The following is a 26734-nucleotide window of genomic DNA, read 5'->3' as shown; positions in this document are numbered from 1 at the left end:
ACAAGTCTGGTTTAAAAGACTCAGCTTCTTGGAGTCATGGGTTTCTCATCTCCTGCTGCTGTGCAAGTCGGCTCTGAAAGCTTTCTAATCACTCCTGTCTTCCTTCTTCCTTCTAACAGCTGAATGAAGCGAGGCAAAGTGGACTTCGGCTCTTGGTAAACAAGCTCTCATTATTATAATCATTTTACAGCCAAACGAACTGAAGTAGAAGAAAGTGACTCACCCCCCGGGGGACCTGTCAGGTCGAGGCCAGTCCTGGGACAGGCATGTCACCTTTCTGCCTGGTTCCTTGCTTGAGTGGCTCCAATGACGGCAGGTCCTCCCTCTTGTGAATATTTTTTGTCTTTACTAAGAGGTAAGAGCCAGTGGGGCGGGTCTGCGTCTGGGTCCAGGGAAGGTCTCTGAATATTTCCATAATTATCTTTGTATGACCAAGGATTTTACAAGTTGGATAGAAAAATCTCTATTCCAGCCCCTGGCTGGACGATTCAAGTTATTTAAATTTAAAATTTGTTCTTTGAACATCTTGTCTCCCTGCCCAGCACTGATTTTTTTCCTCTTAGTCGTCAAACTCTTTAAAGCATTTTGAAGATCATAAACATCTTTTGTTGAAAAGAGAAACTAATTTACAGGAAGTAAGAAACCAGAAGAGAAGAACTGTATTCCCAGGCTCTTGGTAACTGTTTTTAAAGAGAATTAGAAACAATGCTCTGTGTCTTGACTTTCACAAGAGTAACAGAGGAGAATAAAAATAATCTTTCTTCTTTTTTTAGGAAGGTGTTCACAGTGAGACTGTGCATTTCAGCCACTCACAGGGTTGTCCTGTAACCAATTCCAGGGGAGGTCCTTCCTCTTGGAAAACAGCGGGTCTCACCGAGACCCTGCAGAAGCTTTGTTGATGCCTACAAAGCAGGCGTGGACACCTCCACCAAGGGCAGTGAATGTGCCCTGGACACAGGCGGGCAGCTTGGCTGTTACAAACTCCTCCTCCCCACTGATGGGAAACTGCCCCCTCTCCCCCCACCCACTGCCCTCATCTGACCCCTTGGGCCATCCAAGAGTTACTGCCCGCCTCCTTCTCCCTGTCCCTTCTGAGTGACACTCCTCGGGCCTTGGGGCTGCTGCCTGGAATAGGGCTAGGAAGGGAGAGGGGTAGCCCCTAAGGTCATTCTCAGAAGCATGCGTCTTTTAAGCTCCTCACTTGAAAAGCGCCACGTAGTTGGTGGTCACAGACGACACACGTGTGCAATGACCACATGTAAGTGAAGAAGCCCCATAAGCTGCATCGGCCCTGAGCCCAGAGGACACCATGGAAGGAAGTCACACAGGTTTACCGTCTACATGTGAGCACCTGAGTTTAGAGCTCTCCTTCCCGAAGTGCTCTGGCCACAATGGTGTGCACGTGCGCGCGTGTGTGTGTGTGTGTGCACGCGTGCGTGCACACGTGTGTCCAGCCGTGTCTGACTCTTTGTGACCCCATGGACTGTGGCCCGCCAGACTCCTCTGTCCGTGGGATTTCCCAGGGGAGAACACTGGAGTGGGTTGCCATTTCCTTCTCCAGGGGATCTTCCTGAGCCAGGGATGGAAACCATGTCTCTTGCACCATCTTCTGCACTAGCAGGCATGTTCTTTACCACTTTGCCACCTAGGAAGCCCCCAAAGGGTCTACGCTGGTGGTTCATTTTAACTGAAGGTTTATAACCTGGCGGCACCTAGATGGAGTCCACACTGAAGATACAATAGATGACGTAACACACTTTTTTTTAACACATTGAGTAAACTGTCTCCAGAGACCCTCAGTCAAGAATTCATGTCCAAGTGGTTTATTAGAGGTGCCTTCATGAATCACTGGTCAAGGAGAGGGTGTGACACAGGGGAGAAAGGGCAGCCAGTACAAAGTGCAGCGTCAAGCAAGCAGCCAGGGGCGAGTGGACTGCAGCCCTCCAGGGCTGGAAGCTCTGAAAGCTGGCGTAGACTGGCCTTGGGTCCCAACTGAGGGGCCAGGGAGCTGGGATATTTGTTCAACTCCCCCCAGGTAACTGTGGGAAGCTGCCCCTAAGGGGCCTTGGGTCACCAGCTGCTCCCATATACCCCTGTTGTGGGTAAAGTGGACTGTCAGAGCCAAAGAGAGCCCTCGGGCAAAGCTGGCAGTTGGAAATCAGGCCAGTGTGCATGGAAACACTCAGTACCCAAAGGAGACGGGAAGGACTGAACAATGTCCCCTACACCTGGTAACTCAAACCAGGACATTTTGCCTAAAGTGTGGGTGTCTTGCTTCTCTGTCACAGCGAGCTGTCATCCTCCGACACTGCTGGTGGGAATGTAAATTGGTGCAGCCACTGTGAGCAACAGTGTGGAGGTTCCTTAAAAACTGAAAATACAGTTACCATATGACCCAGTAATCCCACTCCTGGACATATATCTGGAAAAGACAAAAACTCTCTAATTTTAAAAAATACATGCACCCCAATGTTCATTGCAGTACTATTTACAAAAGCCAAGACTTGGAAGAAACTTAAATGTTCATCAACAGAGGAATCAATAAGATAAGCTATAGATATTAATACAATGGAATACTGCTGCTGCTGCTAAGTCACTGCAGTCGTGTCCGACTCTGCTCGACCCCATAGACAGCAGCCTACCAGGCTCCTCCGTCCCTGGAATTCTCCAGGCACGAACACTGGAGTGGGTTGCCATTTCCTTCTCCAATGCATGAAAGTGAAAAGTGAAAGTGAAGTCGCTCAGTCGTGTCCGACTCCTAGCGACCCCATGGACTGCAGCCCACCAGGCTCCTCTGTCCATGGGCTTTTCCAGGCAACAGTACTGGAGTGGGGTGCCATTGCCTGCTCCCAATGGAATACTACTCAGCCACAAAAAAGAATGAAATAATGCCACTTGCAGTAACATGGATGTTGATCATCTTACATCATCAGATCTTCACACTAAGTGAAGTAAGCCAGAGAAAGACAAATATCATATGATATCCTTTATACATAAAATCTAAAATATGATACAATGAACTTATTTATAAAACAAACAGACTCACAAACATAGAAAACAAGCTTATGGTTATCAAAGAGGAAGTGGGGGAGGAATAAATTCACAAATTATCTGTGGATTGACAATTATACCCTCCTGTATGGAGAAGGCGATGGCACCCCACTCCAGTACTCTTGCCAGGAAAATCCCATGGACTCCCAGCGACCCCATGGACTGCAGCCTACCAGGCTCCTCCGTCCATGGGATTTTCCAGGCAAGAGTACTGGAGTGGGCTGCCATTAAACTGGGGCCGGGGGTCTCGCTATGACAAAGCTACTATTGGAACAGGGCCCTAACCTGTCTGTGGTATTTTTATTGACAAAGAATTTGACCCACATATCCTCATCTCACCTGCCTGCTAGGGCATCAGGGGCTCCATCTATATACACAAGGCTCCCCCGCAGCCCAAAGCTACTGTTTTAACCAAGGCTTCATCACGGACTCTGTTCTCAGAGTTCTAGTGCTTCCTTTTCCTTCCTGCTCCCTGATTTTGATTATTTTCAATTCCTCTATGATTCCACTAAGGTGCACAAAAGGAGCGGACAGAAGTCAAATCATTCAGCTGGCAGGCTCGTGTGTGATTTCTGGATCACAGCTCTTTGTTTTCTCTGCTTCCAACTTAGGGGGAACAAAAACAAATCAAAATCAAACCACAAAGTGTTTGTGGGGTCCTATTCCCTACCTCCCCACTCCCTTTGCTGAACTCAGAAAGATCTGTCTACAAAAAAGTACAGAAAGAAGCACTCCTTTTTGCTCTCTGTCTCTGAAATGCTGTCTTTCCACTCAACATTCCTTTCCCCTGAAGTCCAGGCTCCCCTCTCTTAATGACAGCACCAGGCTTGAATCTCTGCTTCACTCTGCCCATCAATCACTCCCAGTGCTGCAGGGTCTTTCATCCAAACCTCTGTCATCTTCCCCCCCGTCCTCCGTGTGCACTCAGACCTGGACTGCAGCACCCTTAATGGTTTCAGCATCTCGCTGCTGTCTGTGGTCCCCACTGTCTGTCTGCTCCCCTCCATTCTCAGAGGGATTGGTCCTTTCCAGCCTCCCGCTTCCTGTTGCTGCGATGCACAGGCAGAAACCTGCTTTTAGGAATCTAACGTCCACAGTCCCTGGATGAGTACTCAGGGCCCTTTTCCCATCTGTTTTCAGTAGTGATGTGTGTGCAGACTGGCCCTGTCCCTTCTGGAATGGAGCTCCCACAATACTAGACACTGAGAACATTGCTGATCGGCAGCCCCCTCGTCATGGTGTTTTCACACCTGACATTTGCACACTGTCACCTCCGGTCACACAGCAAACCTGGGCCAGCAAGTTGATGAGTCCGAAGCTGGTAGCCGTGGGCAGGTGAGATACTGAAGGTACGTGACTCCCGGCTCCCTGACCACCCAGGTGGGAAAGCTCTCAGGTGCTGTCCTGTGCTGTCTCGCAAGGTCCTCGTGAGATGAGGCTCCAGTCGCCCCCAGGGAGCTGGCTTGATCACACAGCCTTTTCCCTCCCCCTCCTCACGACGGGCTCAGAGCTGGTGCAGAGATGTCAGCTGGGGTCTGGGTCGCTGCCTTAGCGACCTCGCTGCCTAAGCTTCAGCTCTCCCTTCTTGCTCGACCTCCTGGTGACAAGTGACCAAAGATTCTCTTTGCTGTGAATTTCCACTGCAGCCATGGGAGATCTGAACTTTGGTTTCCTCTGACCAGTTGTAATAATAATCACCCCAAACTCATGCCTGAGCCTCTCTGACTCTGGACCTTCCCTGCCCTCCTGCTAGGACGTTTGGTCACTGCCTGTTTCCGCTCTGTTCAGTGGCTCCTTATTTGTACTCTGTGACATGCTGCAAAATGCTGCTTTTATGTATCCAGAGAGGTCATTGCTATAACTTTCAGAGTTATAGCTCTGGTGGCATGGACAGAAGCGTTTGTGACACCCACAGTAACGCATTGTGATGTCTCTGAGATATTAAAGTTTGGTCCTTATAAAACCCTTCCTTGCAATCTGCACCTGAATCCTTATCTTAGGGTCTGCTTTTGGGGGCAGCCAAACCAAGACAATCACAGTCACACACACACACACACACACACACACACACACACACTTTAATGGCTGCTCCCCCTTCCCTGTGTCCAGCCCCACTTTCCTGAGATCACCTCCCAGACAACAACTTCTACAAGAATCCTTGTCTCAGAGTCTGGTTCCCTATTTCTCCTAGGAATGCTGCTCACTTGGTACTGAATTCACAATTAAGGGAAACACCTTTGCCAACATAAAATCCACAAACATATTTTGAATAAAATTTCTCTGACCCTGTAAATAACCACTACTCTTTGTGAGCATAATTTACACTCTCCAGGTAAAAATGGAAACAACAGACCTCTACTGCAAACTGTTGCAAAAATTTGACTTACTTGAAAATGAGTTAAAATGTTACATTACTCAATGCAACAAATGATCAATCTATTTTGAACTGAGGATATAATTTTTCCTACCAGAGAATCTTTTTTTGGGGGGCGTCCTTCACTTGCAAAATAAATTCAAAGATTAAGAAGCACACTGGATGATAAGTCCTCTCAGGATACCCACATACTGTGGTCCAGCTCTGCTCCCATGTGACCACAATTAGAGCTTTTAAGAAACTCCTCTGATTTTTCTCATCATAATCACTTGCTTGTTTCCCCCACGGTAATGAGCAATTAATCCCACATTATAAATAGGCCCTTGGATCAGTGAGGGGCTTTTATGTTGTAAGTAACAGAAAACCCAATTCTAATTGGCTTAAGAAGAAACAGTCATGTCTCCTTATAGACGGCTGATTAATTGCAAGAGGAATGATAGTAATCAAACAGTGGAAAAACCAGACAATGCCAGGACCAGGTGAGTGAGATGAATACCTCACTGAGGCCAGAGAGATGCCATGTTCCTCCAGGCCCGAGATGAACACAACATCAGTTAAAGTGCTTCCCAACAGAAGGCGGGGGATCTGAAACTTGTCATAAGGACCACATATGCTCCACCTAAGGGACAGTCAACAAAAAAACTTGCCTGGATTTTGCAAAAATATTGATGTCATGAAAGACAAGGAAAAACAGGAATCGTTCCAGATTAAAAGAGATTAAAGAGATCCAATGCTCCCAAAACTCACAATACTGGACTCAGAGAAAGAAACATGCTACAGAGGGTCCTGGGCTTACCAGGGGGCTCAGAGGCAGAAGAATCCGGTTGTCAATGCAGGAGACACAGATTTGATCCCTGGGTTGGGAAGATCCCCTGGAGGAGGAAATGGCAACCCACTCCAGTATTCTTGCCTGGGAAATCCCATGGACAGATGATCCTGGCAGGCTACAGTCCATCGGGTCTCAGAGAGTCAGACACAACTGAGCATGCATGCACGCGTGCACACACACACACACACACACACACACACTTAGGGGGTGTTACTGGGAAAACTGATTAAAATTGGTATCTGTGGCTTAAACTACTATATCATACCTGTAAATCAAAGAGGACATGTCTTACATTTGCTCATTCTAGTTTATTTTCATTTAAAATCTTTTAGGTTAATTTTAAGCTTTTTAAAAGTTAGTTTTGAAAATTGAGACACATTACTAATACTGTAGGAACTGGTGAGGCCTTGTCTTACCACTTTCTTTGTACTGTGACTTCTTTTTGGATGTATTTTGCTAAGTGAAACTTGTTAAAATCTTTTGTTATAGTATGTGTGCTGTGTTCGGTCATGTCTGATTCTTTGTGATCCTATGGTCTGTAGCCCACCAGGCTCCTCTGTCCATGGGATTTTCCAGGCAAGAGTACTCGAGTGGGTTGCCATTTTCTAATTCAGGGGATTTTACTGATTCAAGGATTGAACTTGCATCTCCTGCTTTGGCAGGTGGATCCTTTACCACAGCACCACCTTTGTTAACTAAGACTTTTTCTTAAAAAGACTTCCTCACAATGAAAAAAAAAAAAAAGATTAAGCTGCAGTCCTGGATGACAGGACTGTGGGGATGTGAGAGAAGGTCCCTGTTCTGAAGAACATTTGGAAAAGCACATGCTCAAGGGGTGTGATGTCCACTGCTCTCACCGGGCCCAGAGAGGATCCAACCGCAGGGGACAAAGTGGAACAAATTGGCAAATCAGCATAAATGGAAAATAAGGGTTCTCTGAACTACTCTTGCAAATTTCTGGAAGTTTGGAAGTATTTCAAAATCAGAACTTAAAAAACAACTGAGCAATGAAAGTGATTAGGTGACCTGGAGGGCCAAGCCAGTGGCTCCATGATTTTAGCAGGGCCCCACTTCCCTGGCTTTCTTCTGTCTCCTGATTCTACCCTTCTGGGGTCAGCACACCTGTCCTCAGAGTGACAGGTGGTGGACTGGCTGGGGGACCTCAGGCTTCACACCCTCTCAGAAGGGGAAGTGAGGGCCTTCTTTCCCGAAACTCTTCCTTCACGTTTGGAAACTCTGCTCCATCACAGAGAATCTAATCAGGCCGCCCTGGCACTTAGGACATGAAGTCCCCTTACCCACCCACTATAGCAGACACCCCAGGTCTCCTCCAGTTTCACGCAAACTTTCATTCCCATTTCCAGCTCCCCCACGAGCCCACCCTCATCTGCCACAACCCTGAATCTCTGCAACAGACCCTCTCTCTAAACCTGCCCCCTTCACCACCTGGCAAACACTTTCTGTTCCTCCAGACTTGATTCTCGAAGCACCTCTTTTGTGTGACCTTCCAGGGTCCCCCAGTGCAGGGCCTCCTCTTTCCTGGGGGTCTCGACCCTCCAACAGCCTCTCGTGACATTATGAGGCCATATTTCTACTTATTGCCCACAGGCCCTGAGCTTCTGTAGGGCAAAGCTGGGCTATGGTCCAAGGTTCAGAAAGTGCCCACACCCCCACCACACATGGACCCAGCATCACGCCTGCCCCGCCGACACCACGTGCTTCCTGCCCAGTAGAAACCTGTGGAATGAGTTTCATGAGTGAATCTGTGAAACTGCTTACAGCAGGGCTGGACCTGAAATAATTCACTGAAATAAAATGTTCTCCAGTAAAATACATCTTAATTAGGTTGGGTATTTTACTCTGGGAAGGAAAATTACCCTGTTATTCAAGCCACATGGAACCACTGAGAAAGGCATCATTTAGCCCATACGTGGCAAGTGCATAAGTTCTAATTTCCTGTTTTTCTCCGAGAGGCCGCCGTCCCAACCTGGGTCGGGCAGTGCTTGATCGCGGCCCAGCCTTGGCTCAAGAGAAAGACTGTCTTCAAAATATGGGGAAAAGGGAATCTCAGAAAAGCCACGAATCACAAATACCACATCATCAAACAGGAGGGACAGCCACGGTCGTCGGCCATCCCGGCAGCCTTCACGCCCGGGGTCAGGGGCCACGCCAGACACGTGGACTTGATGGTTTTGCAGCCCCTGCTACCCAGGGGAGGCCCTTTCCTGGGGCACAGAAGTGCATCACAGCTGAAAAAGCAGACCGGCTCATCAGCTAGATGACTTTTTCAGAGCAACTAGGGACTCATCCCTCTGAAAAGTCTAAACAATCCCTGTGCTTCATTCATCCTTCATTTTTAGTCAAATCATGGCTCTTAAAAACCTCCCACCGGAGGACATGGCCACAGTCACCCGCGCATCCTGAGACTGGACACCAAGGAGGACACAGCATCCTTTAGGGGGCCAAGAGCATGTGACCCGAATCTCCCTGTCAGGCACACCGGACACAGCAAACTGAGGGGAGCTTGCAAAAACCAGCCTGAGCCCTCAGAAATGTCAGGGTCTTAAAGAGAAAGGCTGAAGACCCATTTCAGGTCGAGGGAGAAAGTACAGATTTAAATGCAATGCATGGTCCTGGACTGGATCTGAATCTAAAGAATAAAAAAGAAAATGGCTCTAAGTAGCATTCCAGGGTTAACTGGTGAAACCAGAATATGGGCTAGAGGTTAAAGTACTGGATCAACATTAGGTGTCCTGCATTTGACAACTGCACTGTGGTGACATGAGAACTACCTTGTTCTCAAGTACACACTGATGTGTTAAGTAGCACACTGACTCTCAAATCACCTAGAAAAAGAAGTGCAAGTGTGTGTGTGTGTATGTGAGTGTGCGTAAGACAGACAGAATGAAAACTGATGTGGGAATATGTTAAAAATGTATTAATCTGGGTAAATAAATGGCATACAAGTATTCTTTGTACTACACCTGCAATGTGTATCAAGTTTGAAATCTTTTTAAAATGTGGAAGTGCGTTCCATTGCCTCATTTTGTAAAATAAAATAAATGAGATTCTTAGTGACAATGGTTTGGAACAGCTCACCATGAAACACTGGAAAACAGTTAATTAAGCAGAGAGGGTGGGAAAGCTTTATTCTATCACTTATACAAAGAGAGAAGGCAATAGCACCCCACTCCAGTACTCTTGCCTGGAAAATCCTGTGGACGGAGGAACCTGGTAGGCTGCAGTCCATGGGGTCGATAAGAGTTGGACACAACTGAGCGACTTCACTTTCACTTTTCACTTTCATTCATTGGAGAAGGAAATGGCAACCCACTCCAGTATTCTTGCCTGGAAAATCCCAGGGACGGGGGAGCCTAGTGGGCTGCCGTCTATGTGGTCACACAGAGTTGGACACGAATGAAGCCACTTAGCAGCAGCAGCAGCAGCAGCATACAAAATAAGTTAGTCTGGCAGTACAATTTGATTGGTGAGTGGTTTTTAAACATTTGACACTTGATATAAAGTGTATTTGTGGGTGTGTTTTATTATTCATTGTGCAATTTGACTATGCCAAACCTTTTGTGTGGATCACAATAAACTGTGGAAAATTCTGAAAGAGATGGGAATACCAGACTACCTTACCTGCCTCCTGAGAAATCTGTATGCAGGTCAGGAAGAAACAGTTAGAACTGGACATGGAACAACAGACTGGTTCCAAATCGGGAAAGGAGTACATCAAAGCTGTATATTGTCACCCTGCTTAGTTAGGCTTTTGAAAGAAGAATCAGGCGTCATTTGATGTGATTTTCCTTATCTCTAGTGTCCTTGCTTCCTGCTGCTGGAAAAACAATTGGTCTGTATGCAGGTCAGGAAGCAACAGTTAGAACTGGACATGGAACAACAGACTGGTTCCAAATAGGAAAAGGAGTACGTCAAGGCTGTATATTGTCACCCTGCTTATTTAACTTATATGCAGAGTACATCATGAGAAACGCTGGGCTGGAAGAAGTACAAGCTGGAATCAAGATTGCCAGGAGAAATATCAATAACCTCAGATATGCAGATGACACCACCCTTATGGTAGAAAGTGAAGAGGAACTACAAAGCCTCTTGATGAAAGTGAAAGAGGAGAGTGAAAAAGTTGGCTTAAAGCTCAACATTCAGAAAACGAAGATCATAGCATCCGGTCCCATCACTTCATGGGAAATAGATTGGGAAACAGTGGAAACAGTGGCTGATGTTATTTTGGGGGGGCTCCAAAATAACTGCAGATGGTGACTGCAGCCATGAAACTGAAAGATGCTTACTCCTTGGGAGGAAAGTTATGACCAACCTGCTGCTGCTAAGTCACTTCAGTCATGTCTGACTCTGTGCGACCCCAGAGACGGCAGCCAACCAGGCTCCCCCGTCCCTGAGATTCTCCAGGCAAGAACACTGGAGTGGGTTGCCATTTCCTTCTCCATTGCATGAAAGTGAAAAGTGAAAGTGAAGTCGCTCAGTCGTGTCTGACTCTTAGCGACCCCATGGACTGCAGCCTACTAGGCTCCTCCATCTGTGGAATTTTCTAGGCAAGAGTACTGGAGTGGAGTGCCATTGCCTTCTCCAACCTAGACAGCAATTAAAAAGCAGAGACATTACTTTGCCAACAAAGGTCCACCTAGTCAAGGCTATGGTTTTTCCAGTAGTCAGGCACGGATGTGGGAGTTGGACTATAAAGAAAGCTAAGCACAGAAGAATTGATGCTTTTGAACTGTGGTGTTGGAGAAGACTCTTGAGAGTCCTTTGGCCTGCAAGGCGATCCAACCAGTCCATCGTAAAGGAGATCAGTCCTGAGTGTTCATTGGAAGGACTGATGTTGAAGCTGAAATTCCAATACTTTGGCCACCTCATGCAAAGAGCTGACTCATTGGAAAAGACCCTGATGCTGAGAAAGACTGAAGGCAGGAGGAGAAGGGGACAACAGAGGATGAGATGGTTCGATGGCATCACTGACTCAATGGACATGAGTTTGGGTAAACTGCAGGAGCTGGTGATGGACAGGCAGGCCTGGCATGCTGCAGTTCATGGGGTCGCAAAGAGTCAGACACGACTGAGTGACTGAATTGAACTGAATATTTAAGTGATGCTAACAGCTTTAAGATGGGACCATACACCTCACTGCCTGCTAGCATTCCTTCCATCACATCCTCGTCTCCTTTTCAGAAGTTAACAGAATTCTGCTGTGATTGCACAAGTTTATATTCTCACCAACAATGTACAAGATGAAGGGTCTTCAAAAAGCTAAAATTAGAACTACCATATGACCCAGCAGTTCCACTCCTGGATATATATTGCCCCCAATCCTCACTAATTCAAAAATATATATGCACTCCAGTGTTCATAGCAGCATTATTTACAATTGCCAAGATATGGAAGCAACCAGTGTGTCTATCAACAGATGAATGGATAAAAAAGATATGATACACACACACACACACACATAATGGAATATTACTCACTCATTTCAAAAAAGAATGAAAATTTTCCACCTGCACCAACATGGAAAGATGAAGACAGATGAACTTAGAGGGCATTGTGCTTAGTGAAGTAAGTTAGACAGAGAAAGACAAATACTATATGATATTACTTATATGTAGAACCTAAAACAAACTAGTGAATATAACAAAAAGAAACAGACTCACAGATATAAAGAATAAGGTAGTGGTCACCAAGAAGAAAGCAATGGCACCCCACTCCAGTACTCTTGCCTGGAGAATCCCATGGACGGAGGAACTTGGTAGGCTGCAGTCCATGGGGTCGCTGAGAGTCGGACACGACTGAGCGACTTCACTTTCACTTTTCACTTTCATGCATTGGAGAAGGAAATGGCAACCCACTCCAGTGTTCTTGCCTGAAGAATCCTAGGGACGGGGGAGGCTGGTGGGCTGCTGTCTATAGGGTAGCACAGAGTCGGACATGACTGAAGCGACTTAGCAGCAGCAGCAGCAGTGGTTACCAATGGGGAAAGGGAAGAAGGGAAGGGCAACATAGGGATACAGAGGCACAAACTATTAGGTATAAATAAGCTACAAAGAGAAGGCAATGGCACCCCACTCCAGTACTCTTGCCTGGAAATCCCATGGACGGAGGAGCCTGGTGGGCTATAGTCCATGGGGTCGCCAAGAGTTGGGCACGACTGAGTGACTTCACTTCCACTTTTCACTTTCATGCATTGGAGAAGGAAATGGCAACCCACTCCAGCGTTCTTGCCTGGAGAATCCCAGGGACGGGGGAGCCTGGTGGGCTGCCGTCTATGGGGTCCAACAGAGTCGGACACGACTGAAGTGACTTAGCAGCAGCAGCAGCAGCAGAGCTACAAAGATACATTGCACAACACGGGGAATATAGCCAATATGTCTTAATAACTATAATGGATTAAAATCTTTAAAATAGTGAATCATTATATCGTACACCTGTGACATATAATATTGTATCTCAACTGTACTTCCAAAAACAAAGACAAAATAAAAAAAGAAGTTACAAGAATTCTAAACTTAGTGTTCATCAGTCCCCTATATTTCTTTACATGTCTGCTACATTTATGTGCATGTGTACATTTTGTCATATTTTTTTTAAATACAACTTTTAAAAAGAAAGTTGAATTCAGTTTGTGTAACCCCTGAGGGACCGTCAAGGAATATTACAGTTTCAGGTATTTTAATCTTAGAACCATTGGATGGGCTAATCTCTTAGGCTCTTTAGAGATAGTTACCTAGTGACCATGATTTCACACTTCTGGCAAATAACTTGAACACCATGAAATAGTCCATAAAACATGGATCATACTTACAACAACGTCCTGGAACCAGAAAATACCAGTGAGCAGTAGTGACTTAGAAATCTCTTCCTCACTTTGTCTTCAGTGCCTGCAACCACACCATGTTATTAGATTGAAATTCACCATGGCTGGAGCATTTATACCACAGAAATAGGCAAGAACTGCAGGCAGGGGTGTTGTAAACACAGCAAAACACTGAAGGCACCCAGATCTAAGGCATCTTGGATGTAAAAGCGACAAAGTATTTCAGCTAACCTTTCAGATATTCAAAAGGGGGGGAAAAAAGGAAAAATGAAGAACTAAACTTTGTTAAAGATTAAGATTTCACAGCCCAGACAGACTAGTATAGAAAATGTCAAAGTGAATTCAGATGATAATTTAAGAAAATACTGTGCAAAATATCTGGATATAATCATCCAAAGTAATTTACAAATTACATTTTGTCCAGTAGAGAACAAGATTATCTCTTTAAGAATTCTTGCCCTGAGGAAATACCCCCTCCTATAAAGAAAGATATAAGCATCTGAATGCAGAGTTCCAAAGGATAGCAAGAAGAGATAAGAAAGCCTTCTTCAGCGATCAATGCAAAGAAATAGAGGAAAACAACAGAATGGGAAAGACTAGGGATCTCTTCAAGAAAATCAGAGATACCAAAGGAACATTTCATGCAAAGATGAGCTCAATAAAGGACAGAAATGGTATGGACCTAACAGAAGCAGAAGATATTAAGAAGAGATGGCAAGAATACACAGAAGAACTGTACAAAAAAGATCTTCACGACCCAGATAATCACGATGGTGTGATCACTGACCTAGAGCCAGACATCCTGGAATGTGAAGTCAAGTGGGCCTTAGAAAGCATCACTACGAACAAAGCTAGTGGAGGTGATGGAATTCCAGTTGAGCTATTCCAAATCCTGAGAGATGATGCTGTGAAAGTGCTGCACTCTATATGCTAGCAAATTTGGAAAACTCAGCAGTGGCCACAGGACTGGAAAAGGTCAGTTTTCATTCCAATCCCAAAGAAAGGCAATGCCAAAGAATGCTCAAACTACCGCACAATTGCACTCATCTCACATGCTAGTAAAGCAATGCTCAAAATTCTCCAAGACAGGCTTCAGCAATATGTGAACCGTGAACTTCCTGATGTTCAAGCTGGTTTTAGAAAAGGCAGAGGAACCAGAGATCAAATTGCCAACATCTGCTGGATCATCGAAAAAGCAAGAGAGTTCCAGAAAAACATCTATTTCTGCTTTATTGACTATGCCAAAGCCTTTGACTGTGTGGATCACAATAAACTGTGGAAAATTCTGAAAGAGATGGGAATACCAGACTACCTGATCTGCCTCTTGAGAAATCTGTATGCAGGTCAGGAAGCAACAGTTAGAACTGGACATGGAAAAACAGACTGGTTCCAAATAGGAAAAGGAGTATGTCAAGGCTGTATATTGTCACCCTGCTTATATAACTTATATGCAGAGTACATCATGAGAAATGCTGGACTGGAAGAAACACAAGCTGGAATCAAGATTTCCAGGAGAAATATCAATAACCTCAGATATGCAGATGACACCACCCTTATGGCAGAAAGTGAAGAGGAACTAAAAAGCCTCTTGATGAAAATGAAAGAGGAGAGTGAAAAAGTTGGCTTAAAGCTCAACATTCAGAAAATGAAGATCATGGCATCCGGTCCCATCACTTCATGGGAAATAGATGAGGAAACAGTGGAAACAGTGTCAGACTTTATTTTTCTGGGCTCCAAAAATCACTGCTGATGGTCACTGCAGCCATGAAATTGAAAGACGCTTACTCCTTGGAAGGAAAGTTATGACCAACCTAGATAGCATATTCAAAAGCAGAGACATTACTTTGCCAACAAAGATCTGTCTAGTCAAGGCTATGGTTTCTCCTGTGGTCATGTATGGATGTGAGAGTTGGACTGTGAAGAAAGCTGAGCACTGAAGAATTGATGCTTTTGAACTGTGGTGCTGGAGAAGACTCTTGAGAGTCCCTTGGACTGCAAGGAGATCCAACCAGTCCATTCTGAAGGAGATCAGCCCTGGGATTTCTTTGGAAGGCATGATGCTAAAGCTGAAACTCCAGTACTTTGGCCATCTCATGCAAAGAGTTGACTCATTGTAAAAGACTCTGATGCTGGGAGGATTGGGGGCAGGAGGAGAAGGGGACGACAGAGGATGAGATGGCTGGATGGCATCACTGACTCGATGGACGTGAGTCTGAGTGAACTCTGGGAGTTGGTGATGGACAGGGAGGCCTGGCGTGCTGGGATTCATGGGGTCGAAAAGAGTCGGACATGACTGAGCGACTGATCTGATCTGATCTGATACCTTTAGACCCGGAGAAGGCAATGGCACCCCAGTCCAGTACTCTTGCCTGGAAAATCCATGGACAGAGGAGCCTGGTAGGCTGCAGTCCATGGGGTCGCTAAGAGTCGGACACGACTGAGTGACTTCACTTTCACTTTTCACTTTCATGCATTGGAAAAGGAAATGGCATCCCACTCCAGTGTTCTTGCCTGGAGAATCCCAGGGATGGGGGAGCCTGGTGGGCTGCCGTCTATGGGGTCGAACAGAGTCGGACATGACTGAAGCGACTTAGCAGCAGCAGCAGCATACCTTTAGACCAGAGCTCTCTGGATCACTTATCTAGACCATCTCTAATTCCTGAAACCAAAACAAAAGGGAAGGAAGACTTAAAAAATTTTTTTTTCCAACTGTTATTTACAATTAGAGTTTTATATTGTGATATCCGATTCATAAGTTTGGAAAACAAAACTATAACATCTCTTGGGTCTATTTGGATATATGTATGTCTCAGTGTGTGTCTTTGTTTTTGGATATTGTTGGGATTGGTTTGTAAATGAGCTCTAATCTAATTGGCCTAAAGAAAAACAAGCACTTACAAATCAAATAATTCTAAATACAAGAGAAATTAACCTAAATGAATTTCAGGTTCACGTGAATTGGGAAATAATCAGTATTAAATACCTGGTTTTAATGTTTGTTTGTTGATCTAACTAATATAGACATGTCTAAGAGTCATTAATATTAAGCATAAAATTTCCATTGGCCTAGGTTTAATATAAGTTAAATATTGTTATTTTGGGCTTTCTTGGTGGTTTAGACAGGAAGGAATTCACCTGCAATGTGGGAGACTTGGGTTCGATCCTTGGGTTGGGAAGATGTCCTAGGGGAGGGCATGGCAACCCACTCCAGTTATTTTTGCCTGGAGAATCCCATGGACAGAGGAGCCTGGTGGGCTACAGTTAATGGGGTCACAAAGAGTCAGACACGACTGAGTGACTAAGCACAGCACACAGTAGGGAACAACTCCCAGAGGCATGGGGATTGATTGCCCTGCAGGACAGTAACTACTTTGGTCTCTAAAATTGTGAGCCTATTTTAGCAGCTTTGCTTTTAATCGATTATATATACATCAGTCTCCACTTTTTTATAGGTAAGAAATAGATTTATTTAGAGAGAAACTCATTCCACAGACAGAGTGTGGGACATCTCAAAAGGCAAGAGTGGTGTCCTGTGAATTACCTTGGCCATCTTGCTGATGCTTTCTAAACCAGTGAAGTAAATCTTTAGGTCATGCATCTTCAATATCTGCAAAAGCGCTATATTTTAAAAACTCTTTAACGATCACACTTTGACAAAGGAGATACGGGCTGAAATTAAAAGACTTCGGTCACTTTTCCTTCTCGTCAAATTCATGGCTGTCAGCCTTGAGGAGGAGAGACTTTGGACACGTGAGGAAGGAAAGATTCAAAAGGCACTGAGTTGGATAGCTGGTCGCCTTATTCATCAGAGCCAAGCCTCATAGTTCTCGAAACGTAACCGAGTCTGGTTATAATAAGAACCGAAGAAAATCTTAACCACAGACAGATAGATGTTTTGCCAAAAAGCCTGGGCCTCTCTGGGCAAATTTCACCAAAGAACTTTAGGGAAGTTCAGGTTTTCACTCCCCGTTCCAGAAAAGAGGATACGAACCCTGTAAACTAAGCAGTGCCACCAAGATGGTCCATAGGCAGCGTGATGTCAATAGGAACAGTTCCTGCCTGTTAGGAGCTGGCGGGGTTCTGTTATTGTTGTTATTATCTGCCCCCCTCTTCCAGGAGCCTTTAGATGTTTTCCTATTGACTGCACTCGTTTTTTCCCCCTTTTTCCCCTTTTCTGGTCATACCATATGGCAGGCAGGATCTTAGTTCCCAACCCAGAGATGGAACTCATGGCCCCTGCGGTGGAAGCCTGGTGTCCTAACCACTGGACATCCAAGGAATTCCCTCATTAAATGTTAACACCACAGATATACTGTATATTTATTTATATGTCAGATGTGAAAAAGCAAGAGAGTTCCAGAAAAACATCTATTTCTGCTTTATTGACTATGCCAAAGCCTTTGACTGTGTGGATCACAATAAACTGGAAAATTCTGAAAGAGATGGGAATACCAGACCACCTGATCTGCCTCTTGAGAAATTTGTATGCAGGTCAGGAAGCAACAGTTAGAACTGGACATGGAACATCAGACTGGTTCCAAATAGGAAAAGGAGTACGTCAAGGCTGTATATTGTCACCCTGTTTATTTAACTTATATGCAGAGTACATCATGAGAAACGCTGGGCTGGAGGAAGCACAAGCTGGAATCAAGATTGCCAGGAGAAATATCAATAACCTCAGATATGCAGATGACACCACCCTTATGGCAGAAAGTGAAGAGGAACTAAAAAGCCTTTTGATGAAAGTGAAAGTGGAGAGTGAAAAAGTTGGCTTAAAGCTCAACATTCAGAAAATGAAGATCATGGCATCTGGTCCCATCACTTCATGGGAAATAGATGAGGAAACAGTGTCAGACTTTAATTTTCTGGGCTCCAAAATCACTGCAGATGGTGACTGCAGCCATGAAATTAAAAGACGCTTACTCCTTGGAAGGAAAGTTATGACCAACCTAGATAGCATATTCAAAAGCAGAGACATTACTTTGCCAACACAGATTCGTCTAGTCAAGGCTGTGGTTTTTCCTGTGGTCATGTATGGATGTGAGAGTTGGACTGTGAAGAAGGCTGAGCACCGAAGAATTGATGCTTTTGAACTGTGGTGTTGGTGAAGACTCTTGAGAGTCCCTTGGACTGCAAGGAGATCCAACCAGTCCATTCTGAAGGAGATCAGCCCTGGGATTTCTTTGGAAGGCATGATGCTAAAGCTGAAATTCCAGTACTTTGGCCACCTCATGCGAAGAGTTGACTCATTGGAAAAGATTCTGATGCTGGGAGGGATTGGGGGCAGGAGGAGAAGGGGATGACAGAGGATGAGATGGCTGGATGGCATCACTGACTCGATGGACGTGAGTCTGAGTGAACTCTGGGAGTTGGTGATGGACAGGGAGGCCTGGCGTGCTGGGATTCATGGAGTTGCAAAGAGTCAGACATGACTGAGCGACTGATCTGATCTGATCTGATGTATTTCTGTGATTTATACACAAAAACAGTAGGATTTTGAGACTTCCCTGGTGGTCCGGTGGTTAAGACCCCACATTTCCAAGGCAGAGAACTTGGGTTTGAGTGCAGCCAGCAAGAAAAAAAAATTTTAAGTAGGATTTTAAAATTCACCCCACCCCCACCCCAAATACCCCATTTACTGTGAAATGGGCTTCATGAACTTGACAGCTGCTGAGTTTGAGCTGTCAGTAGGGAAGTTCAGGAGTCAGGTGCTTCAACTGACCTGGCATTTCATGGGTGGATACACGTGGGAGTGGTCAGCATATACACATGCTATGGATTGAATTTTGCCCCCTGAATCCATATGCTGAAGCCCTAATCCCATGTACGTCAGAAGGTGGCTGTATTTGGAGACAGACATTTACAGAGGTAACTGGGTTAAAATGAGGTTGTTAGGTCAGCCCCAAGGCAATACGTCTGGTGCCATTATAAGAAGAGAGGGTTAGGATACATAGAAATACCAGGGATGCACACACACAAAAGACCATGTGAAGCAGCAGGGGGAGGGTGACCGTGTACACACACCAAGGAGACGTCTTGGAGGAACCCAATCCCACCAGTACCTTGATTCTGAACATCCAGCCCCCAGAACTGCAAGAAAAGTAATGCATGTTGCTTAAACCACTCAGTCTGTCTATGGCAGCCCTCGCTACCACAACATGGTAGCTGTCGTCATGGAACAGAAAGATCTACCTGGGAGCCGAGCAATCTCAAGACTTTGAGACTGTTCCGTGGAGCCAATACTGCCAAGTGGGCAGAAAGGACAAGGCCTAGAAGCTTCCTGTTGGGTGTAGCAACATGAAGGAGGAGCTAAAAAAATGGGAGGGAAATGGAAACGTCAGCCTTCTACACATATTATTCTACTTGACCTTCTTGTCCATCTTGGGATGGAGGTACCATCTACAATTAATGACTGCTGCAGCTATGACTGGGCTTCCCAGGTGGTGCTAGCGGTAAAGAACACACTTGCCAATGCAGAAGATGTAAGAGACGTGGGTTCAATCCCTGGATCAGGAAGATCCCCTGGAGGAGGGCATGGCAACCCACTTCAGTATTCTTGCCTGGAGAATCGCACAGACAGAGGAGCCTGGAGGGCTACTGTCCATAGGGTCACAAAGAGTTGAACACAGCTGAAGCAACTCAGTATGCAAGCACAGAGCTATGATGGAAACCAGGTGTGTTTGACTCCCAAGAGGCCCCTCCCTCTATGGCACCTTCTATTCTGTTCCTGAGGGTGAAGGCCCAAGGCTGTCAGTGTCTCTGCAGCCTCCGCCAGCTCAGCCCCCTGGAAAGTGAGTGGCTCCTTCATTTCCTGTCCCTGCCAGTTACTGTCCCCTAGGAGACTCAGCTCCATTCCAGTTGTCCCAACATTCTAAGGATGAAAGCCCTGGGAGCGCCTGGTGTGTGGCTGGACCACACTGACTCCCTCCTAAGCCTGCAGTCGCACCCTCTTCCGGCTCCTGGTGACTGAGTTTCAGCCTCCTCACCAGCAATGCACCCAAGCCAGCTGAGCTCCCTGTCCACCTGCACCCTGTCTCCATCTGATATGCAAACTGGAAGAGTGCCTTTTGCTGGACACAGATGGGGAAGGGCCATGAGACACCCGGGTGGTGGAAAACGCCTGGCTGCAGTCGACGCGGTCACGTTTCTCACTCAACAGTCAAGATTCAGTTTTCCCCTTTGGCCCCTTTGGTCCTACTGTCCCCTCTTGGCTACCAGGAGAGCAGCTTCGAAGGCCTCTGGAGTGTATGTCCACTCAATCCTGCCTGCCTGTATGTAAGTTCCCCAGGACAAGCTTCACAGCTGTATTTTATGGAGCTGCCTGCTCCACTTCTCAGTCTCAGAAGTCCCTCTCAGTTCAGAGTGTATTATTCCACATCTCCACTTCCCAGCACCTGGCATGGTGGGGTGCTCCCACGTCTCCCCAAGATAGTCCTGCAGCTGCCACAGCCTCCAGGGACCCTCTCCCAGCTCTGGGGTCTGAACTCAGCAGCTTCGACCTGCTCTTGATCCACTTTGAGACACAGAGTCGACAGCAGTGGTCCCGCCTTCTTCCTGCATGGCCTGTGGCTTCTGCCAACTTCCTCCTGGCTCTGCCCACAGCCTGGGCAGCTCCACCCCAGTTTTGCCAGGGTCTAATTATGAGAAGCAGACCTAAACATTCATCCTGGTCTGTAGGAAAACAGATGAGATCATGGAACTATTGACATTGATCTTTTTTTAGGAAAACTTATGAAGAATAGGGGAGGAGTCAGAAGATTAGGATTGGGAAAATGTTATTTCAAGGGGAGATTTTATTTCCCAAATATGGTCAAGAAAGAAATATTAAGCTAGTGGGTTGTGCAGAACAGTGATGCCCTGGAGACACGAGCATGCTGCCCCTAAAACACGAAGCTCTTGACGTTTTAGTATTTCTCAGCAATAGGGCAGGGGCTATGTTTGACTTCATGAAGGAGTCTGACAAGCCTCTCAAAATATTCTAAGAGATGCAATGTGGGTGGGATGGCAATACAGTCTGCTAACCTAACCACAAAGCCTCTAGAATACATCTATTCTTCATGTCCTTGGACCAAAACCTAACAGTGTTGGGTCTCTTTCTGCTTCATTTCTGCCAATCAGCTGGATTCATCTTCGCAACTTAACCTCTGGAATACTTCCAGCCTCATGTAGATTCAGCTTGACCCAACTTTCATTCTCCCCTTGGAAGAAAATACATTGAACTCGGCATGCAACTGAAGTGTTGAGAGAAATCAGAGAATGGCAATGACAGGCGGGCAAAGATTTTTTAATAGGATACAAAGAGCAAGTGCATGCAACCATCTCCATAGAACATTTAAAAGGGGTAACCATTCAAAAAGGGATAAAGTAGACTTCATTAAAATGAAAAACTTTGAAAATTAAAAAAATTAAAAATTGGTCTAACGAAACACATTATTAAAAAGCAAATATACAAAGAACTTATACTCAGAATATGTTTTTTAAAAACCCTGAAAACCAGTAAGAAAAAAGACAAAATGAATTTTTTAAAGGAGCAAAAGATTTTAACATAATCCTTCACGAAAGAGACTATGCAAATCTAAAGCACATGAAAAGGTGTTCAATGCTATTACTCCTAAGGAAAATCAGAATTAAAACCAAAACAAGATACATGTAAGCAGTTGAACAGATAAAATTTAAAATCATATCAAGTCTTCCAACAATAAGGAGCAACTGGAAGTCTCCTGCATTGTTGGAAGGAGTAAAATTTGGTCCAACCACGCTGGGAACCTGGAATATCTACTAATATTTATGCTCACTCTGTAACAAGGAGTTCTAGGTCTAGGTATACCTCTAGGAAGGGGCTTCCTAGGTGGCACTAGTGGTAAAGAATCTGCCTGCCAATGCAGGAGACATAGAGACTCGGGTTCAATCCCTAGGTTGGAAAGATCCCCTGGAGGAGGGCATGGCAACTCACTCCAGTATGGACAGAGGAATCTGGCGGGCTATGGTCCATAGGATTGCAAAGAGTCGGACTTGGCATGCATCTAGGATAAATGAGTGTACACGCCAACAAAAAGACGAGAATATCCATGGCAGCCTGATTCACAGTAGCGCAAACTTCTAACAACTTAAATATCCACAAACAGGAAAATGGATAAACAAATGATGTTATTCATACTAAGAATAAGTGTTCAGGGATTAAAAGGAATAGATTGTTGATACAGAGCAAAAGAAGCCAGTCAGAAAAGTGTATATACTTTATGCCACAAATCAGGCAAAACCAAACTATGGTGACAGCTATCAGAGTATCGGCTACTCTTATTTGGGAATAATATTGACAAAAACCATCTGATATGATGGAGACATAAGAGATGTGGGTTCTCTTACAGCTCTTGGTTCTCTCATGTCTCCCACGTCTCCACAGCGCTTTGTGGACTGAAACATTGAGGCTACAGGTGTGTGAGAGAAAAATTCACTAAGCTGCATATATAAGATTTTTCTTTTATTGTACGAAATTATGTCTCAATAAATATAATTGTTTTCTTTAATGAGGGCAGATAGAGGCTAAGATACTCCAGGAAAGGCCTTAAAAATACAAAAGCAGTCTCTCTTCCTATTTCTTCTTTACTAGCCACCCTGCAGAGTCTAGAATCACTCCATTTGGGGTCCTAGACCCACTTCTTTTTTTTTTTCTCATATCACTGCCAACTATGAATCTTTTATTCTAGCTCTAATAAATTTCTTGCCACTATACAAAATGTGAAAATACCATGAGTCCACCTTTTTTTATTCTTACTGAGATTGCCTATATCTTTTTAAAATTTATTTTTAATTTTATATTGGAGTATAGTTGATTTACAATGTTGTGTTAGTTTCAGGTGTGCAGCAAAGTGGTTCAGTTATACATTCTTTTTCATATTATTATATCCATTCTTTTTCATATTCTTTTCCCATTTAGATTATTACAGAATATTGAGTAGTGTTCCCTATTTCTGTTGACCAATAACTGGAATGCTTCAGTGGAGAAATGCTAAATGTGACAGCCTCTAAGCCACCGGCGATCGCAGACGGTCCATGGTTTCACACACTACCCAGTACACTGAACGCTGCCAGTTAAATCATCACATCACACTATCTTATCCTTTAGAATTCATTTCAATTTTATTGAAGGAGGTCTCAAGCCAGAAGGCTTATCTAGACATATGATGCTATTATATATTATTTTTCTGTATACATTAAAAAATTAATTGGTTGATATAGTCCTAAAACTCCTTCATAGACCGAATCTGGTCTTTCAAGAGCATCACTGTGCAGGACCTTTTAAAAGAGTGCTCCCCACTCTAGTCTGTGGGAATTTCTCCCCAGCCTTTGCCACCAACAGCGCACGTCTGATGCTGGTATTTTCTTTATCTCACAGGAGGAATCAATGAAAGGTTTTCATATGACAATCTAAATTCTTATTCCTTCCTCGAATGGTCCTGAAATGCTATCTGGACTGAAATGCTGAGGCTCCAGGTGTCCACTTAGACCCCCAAGAATAACAAGCAGGTTTGCCCACAACCAGGAAAGGATGACCACTCCATGTTCACGTGGCCCGCAGGGACTACAAGATGCCCCCAACCTGTGATACTCACAATTTCAGAGACATAAATGAATATATAAAGTATCTCATTCTAAGTCATGGTCAGTGACTGACTGACTGGAGGGTTTTGCAAACACCTTAAATCTCAACAGGATGATCAGCCTGAGGTCACAGAAGAGTCATTTCATTTGTATCTCTAAAACTACCATCCAGTTGTACCTAGAGAAAAAGTAGAGATTGAGAGTGACCTGAGCAGGGGTTTCAAAAGGGTAGGACAAAAAATAAGTTGACCACACTACTCCCACCTAAAGGGAGGTGGCCTCCTGGTACCTGTCATGGGTATTTTCCTGTAGAGGAGGTGGACACCTCCAGGAACCAGACCTGTATCCTTCAAGCCATTCAGATCATCCCACCGTGCCCCTTGCCCAGTCTCCACGCTCATAAGCACAATTTGAATTATGACCTGGTGCTGTAAGTAGGTTTCCTAGAAGAAAAGGACACACTGAGTGGATGGTGAGAATTACTGATCCACAGCATATCCCTCTTTCTCATTGCAAATCCATCTGCTGGCACCTTGGTTCATGTGACAACTGTGAGTTAGGTCAGTTAGCAGGAGTCCATGTGAGCTGCAATCACCACCTGGACATGCTGGCAGAAAGCAACTGGATCCAGCTATCCACCGCCCCCGCCCCCGCCCCCCAGTCTTCATGCCTTTCTTCATCTGTACCCTCTGCTACGTGACCTTGCAGGTCCCCCCAGGAGAGGCAGAGCATACTTCCCTGCCCCCGTGACACTGGGCTTGGCTGTGTGACATGCTTTGTCCAACAGGATCAGTGACGTGGGCAGCAGCTTCACAAGTACTTGGGCAGCAGGATTTGCGCCCTGTCTCTGTCACCACACGAGGACCCATCTCAGACAGCCCAGGAGGCTGAGACACATGTGCACCTGAACCAGCCCAGGCCTGGGATCCAGACACAGACGAGCTCCAGCCAACTCACAGACGTAAGCATGAGAAGGAAATGCTTGTGGTCGTGAGCCTCGAGTTTGGGGCGCTTTGTTAAGCAGCACCATTGAAGATGACAGCTGACTGATGCACATTTCCAGCCAGTCTCACTGTAGCTGTCACAGTGCCATCAATGACGTGCAGTTATCCCATCTGGAGCTCTTGGGAGCCTAGGGCTCCTGTCCCTCTGGGTCTAGGGCAGCTGGGTAGGCCTCCCTGGGGCTGGGACTTCTTCCAACCCTCTTCAACTGTCCTTGTCTCCAAGCTTCACCTGTGTCTGGGAACCCAAAACTGCAAATCCTTCTTCCCTCCCTTGAACTGAACCTCCCTTGGCCCAGTATCACCTCTGCAGCATCTAGACCTCTTCCCCCAAACCCACCTTGTCTGCTTCAAGGCTTTCTCTCTGACCCCCTTGCTCCACAATCTTCTGCCCCTGCCCTGGTCCCCAGCTGGCTTGGAGGTCACTGTCAGAGTGCAGTGCCAATGGGATATACATATAATGCTGTATAATGGAATATACGGCACCAGGGGCGAGCATCGGGTGAGAAAAGAGCAGGGAGCATCTTTGCTGAATTCAGGTCCCCCCACCCGACCTCCTAGTAGCCTGTGCTGCACTTTTAGCCACATCTAGGACTATGTTGCTGCAAACAGAATGCAAGATGACACAGGGGCCAAATGGCCTGTGAGAACCGTAAACTACATCACCCATGACGACGTGTGCTATGTCCCCCGTCCGGAATCCAGCCAGAGTCCACACTGATGAAGAGATGTACAACATTTCTCCTTACAAACCATCACCCTTAGGAGAAACGACAGCTTCCCCGGAGCCAGACGGATATTTGGAGACAGAGAACAGCCCCGACCTCCTCGGGGGCCTCACTCGATTCTGTGCTGGGCAAAATGGAGGGCTGGGGGATGGGGCTAGACCTGCTCAGAAAAAGACATGGGGAAGGTCCTCGCAATGTTAGTTTATGGGGAAGGTCATCAATGATGTAGGGTTAAAGCAAAGGTCAACAGCCTCTGTCCTTGGGCTCATTTTCCCAAGGGGCCAGGCTCACAGCTCTCCAGGGACGCCGTGTCCACAGCATGGCCACTTTCAGAGAACACTGAAATTTACTTTAATGAGAACAGTCACTTGTATAAAATCCAACACAGAGGCAGGAGGAGATGCAGGAAAAAGGGACTTGTTCCTTTCCGATAAATCACAAGGAACAAAGAGGGAAAACTTGGATCTCTAAAAAACTGTTTTGTTTTGTTTTTTTTCCCCTAGCCTCATAGATGAAACTTCACATTTTCTGGAGGTTGCTGTTTTGCGGCATTAAGAGACTTGTATTTTAATATAAAAACCACACAACCCTTGCTTTTTCTGTGCCGTGCCATTATCTGACTCTTGGCAGACTTCAAATTCTTCCTTTTAAAATGATTTCCTTTTGGAGGTCAGCTGAAAGGCCGGCTCAAGCACCACATTGATAGAACTGAGCTCTTAAAAGCAGCCATTATGGGTCCCAGTAGAAAAACACTCCGTGGTGCCAGCCTTCCGAGACATCAGGCCTCAAACGTGGCTTTGTGTCAACGCAGCTGGATCCACAGGCGAAAAGTTAAAAGACTGATTTAAAAATGTTTCCACTTCTGGAGAGGGAGGCCCCTCTCCCTGCAACTGTGATGCCGAACACAAGCAAAGAGCTGGGCTAGAAGGCTGTTCCACCAGGGCAGCCGTGGACCGAACTTCCATGCCCAGAGCTTGACTTGTCTTCCAGCCTCTCTCCTTATATCCTGGTGGGCAGGCGGCACCCACAAGTGCCCTGAGAGCTGGTGAGCATCACAGTCCAGAAGGAAAAGTCACACTTTTCTGATTGTTAATATTTCATTGACAAAATCTTAAAACCGTTTATTCTGCAGGCAGGACAAGCTCATCGGGAACCAGAATTTTTTTTTTTTTTTTTGACTGGCAGGCAGCTTTAATACAGCCTAAGATTTTAATACCTGCTGAATTCTCTTAAAACTTCTCCCAGGAGCTTGACTTTTCTCTCTGCAAGGTACTCCCTAAGGTAAGGACCGTCGTACAGACTGAATGA

The 26734-nt window shown here is 45.5% G+C and overlaps 1 protein-coding gene across 14 annotated transcripts in view; it reads right to left on the bottom strand.

Annotated features, from left to right (window-relative positions):
* The window catches only part of RIN2 (Ras and Rab interactor 2), a 208795-nt gene that overhangs the window by 110019 nt on the left and 72042 nt on the right, over nt 1-26734 (bottom strand). The window contains exon 1 of one of the 14 annotated variants that reach the window (XM_070381149.1): nt 13084-13156. The exons of 11 other annotated variants lie outside the window; for them this stretch is intronic. The gene's annotated coding sequence lies outside the window, so the exon portion shown is untranslated. Of the gene's footprint in view, nt 1-2; nt 25-223; nt 334-13083; nt 13157-26734 lie in introns of those variants that run through there. 2 more of the 14 variants (XM_070381147.1, XM_070381148.1) reach the window with 2 other exon arrangements.

The sequence above is a fragment of the Bos mutus genome, chromosome 13 (genome assembly GCF_027580195.1).
Source record: "Bos mutus isolate GX-2022 chromosome 13, NWIPB_WYAK_1.1, whole genome shotgun sequence".
Lineage (NCBI taxonomy): Eukaryota > Metazoa > Chordata > Mammalia > Artiodactyla > Bovidae > Bos > Bos mutus.
This window is presented reverse-complemented; position numbering and strand designations above follow the sequence as displayed.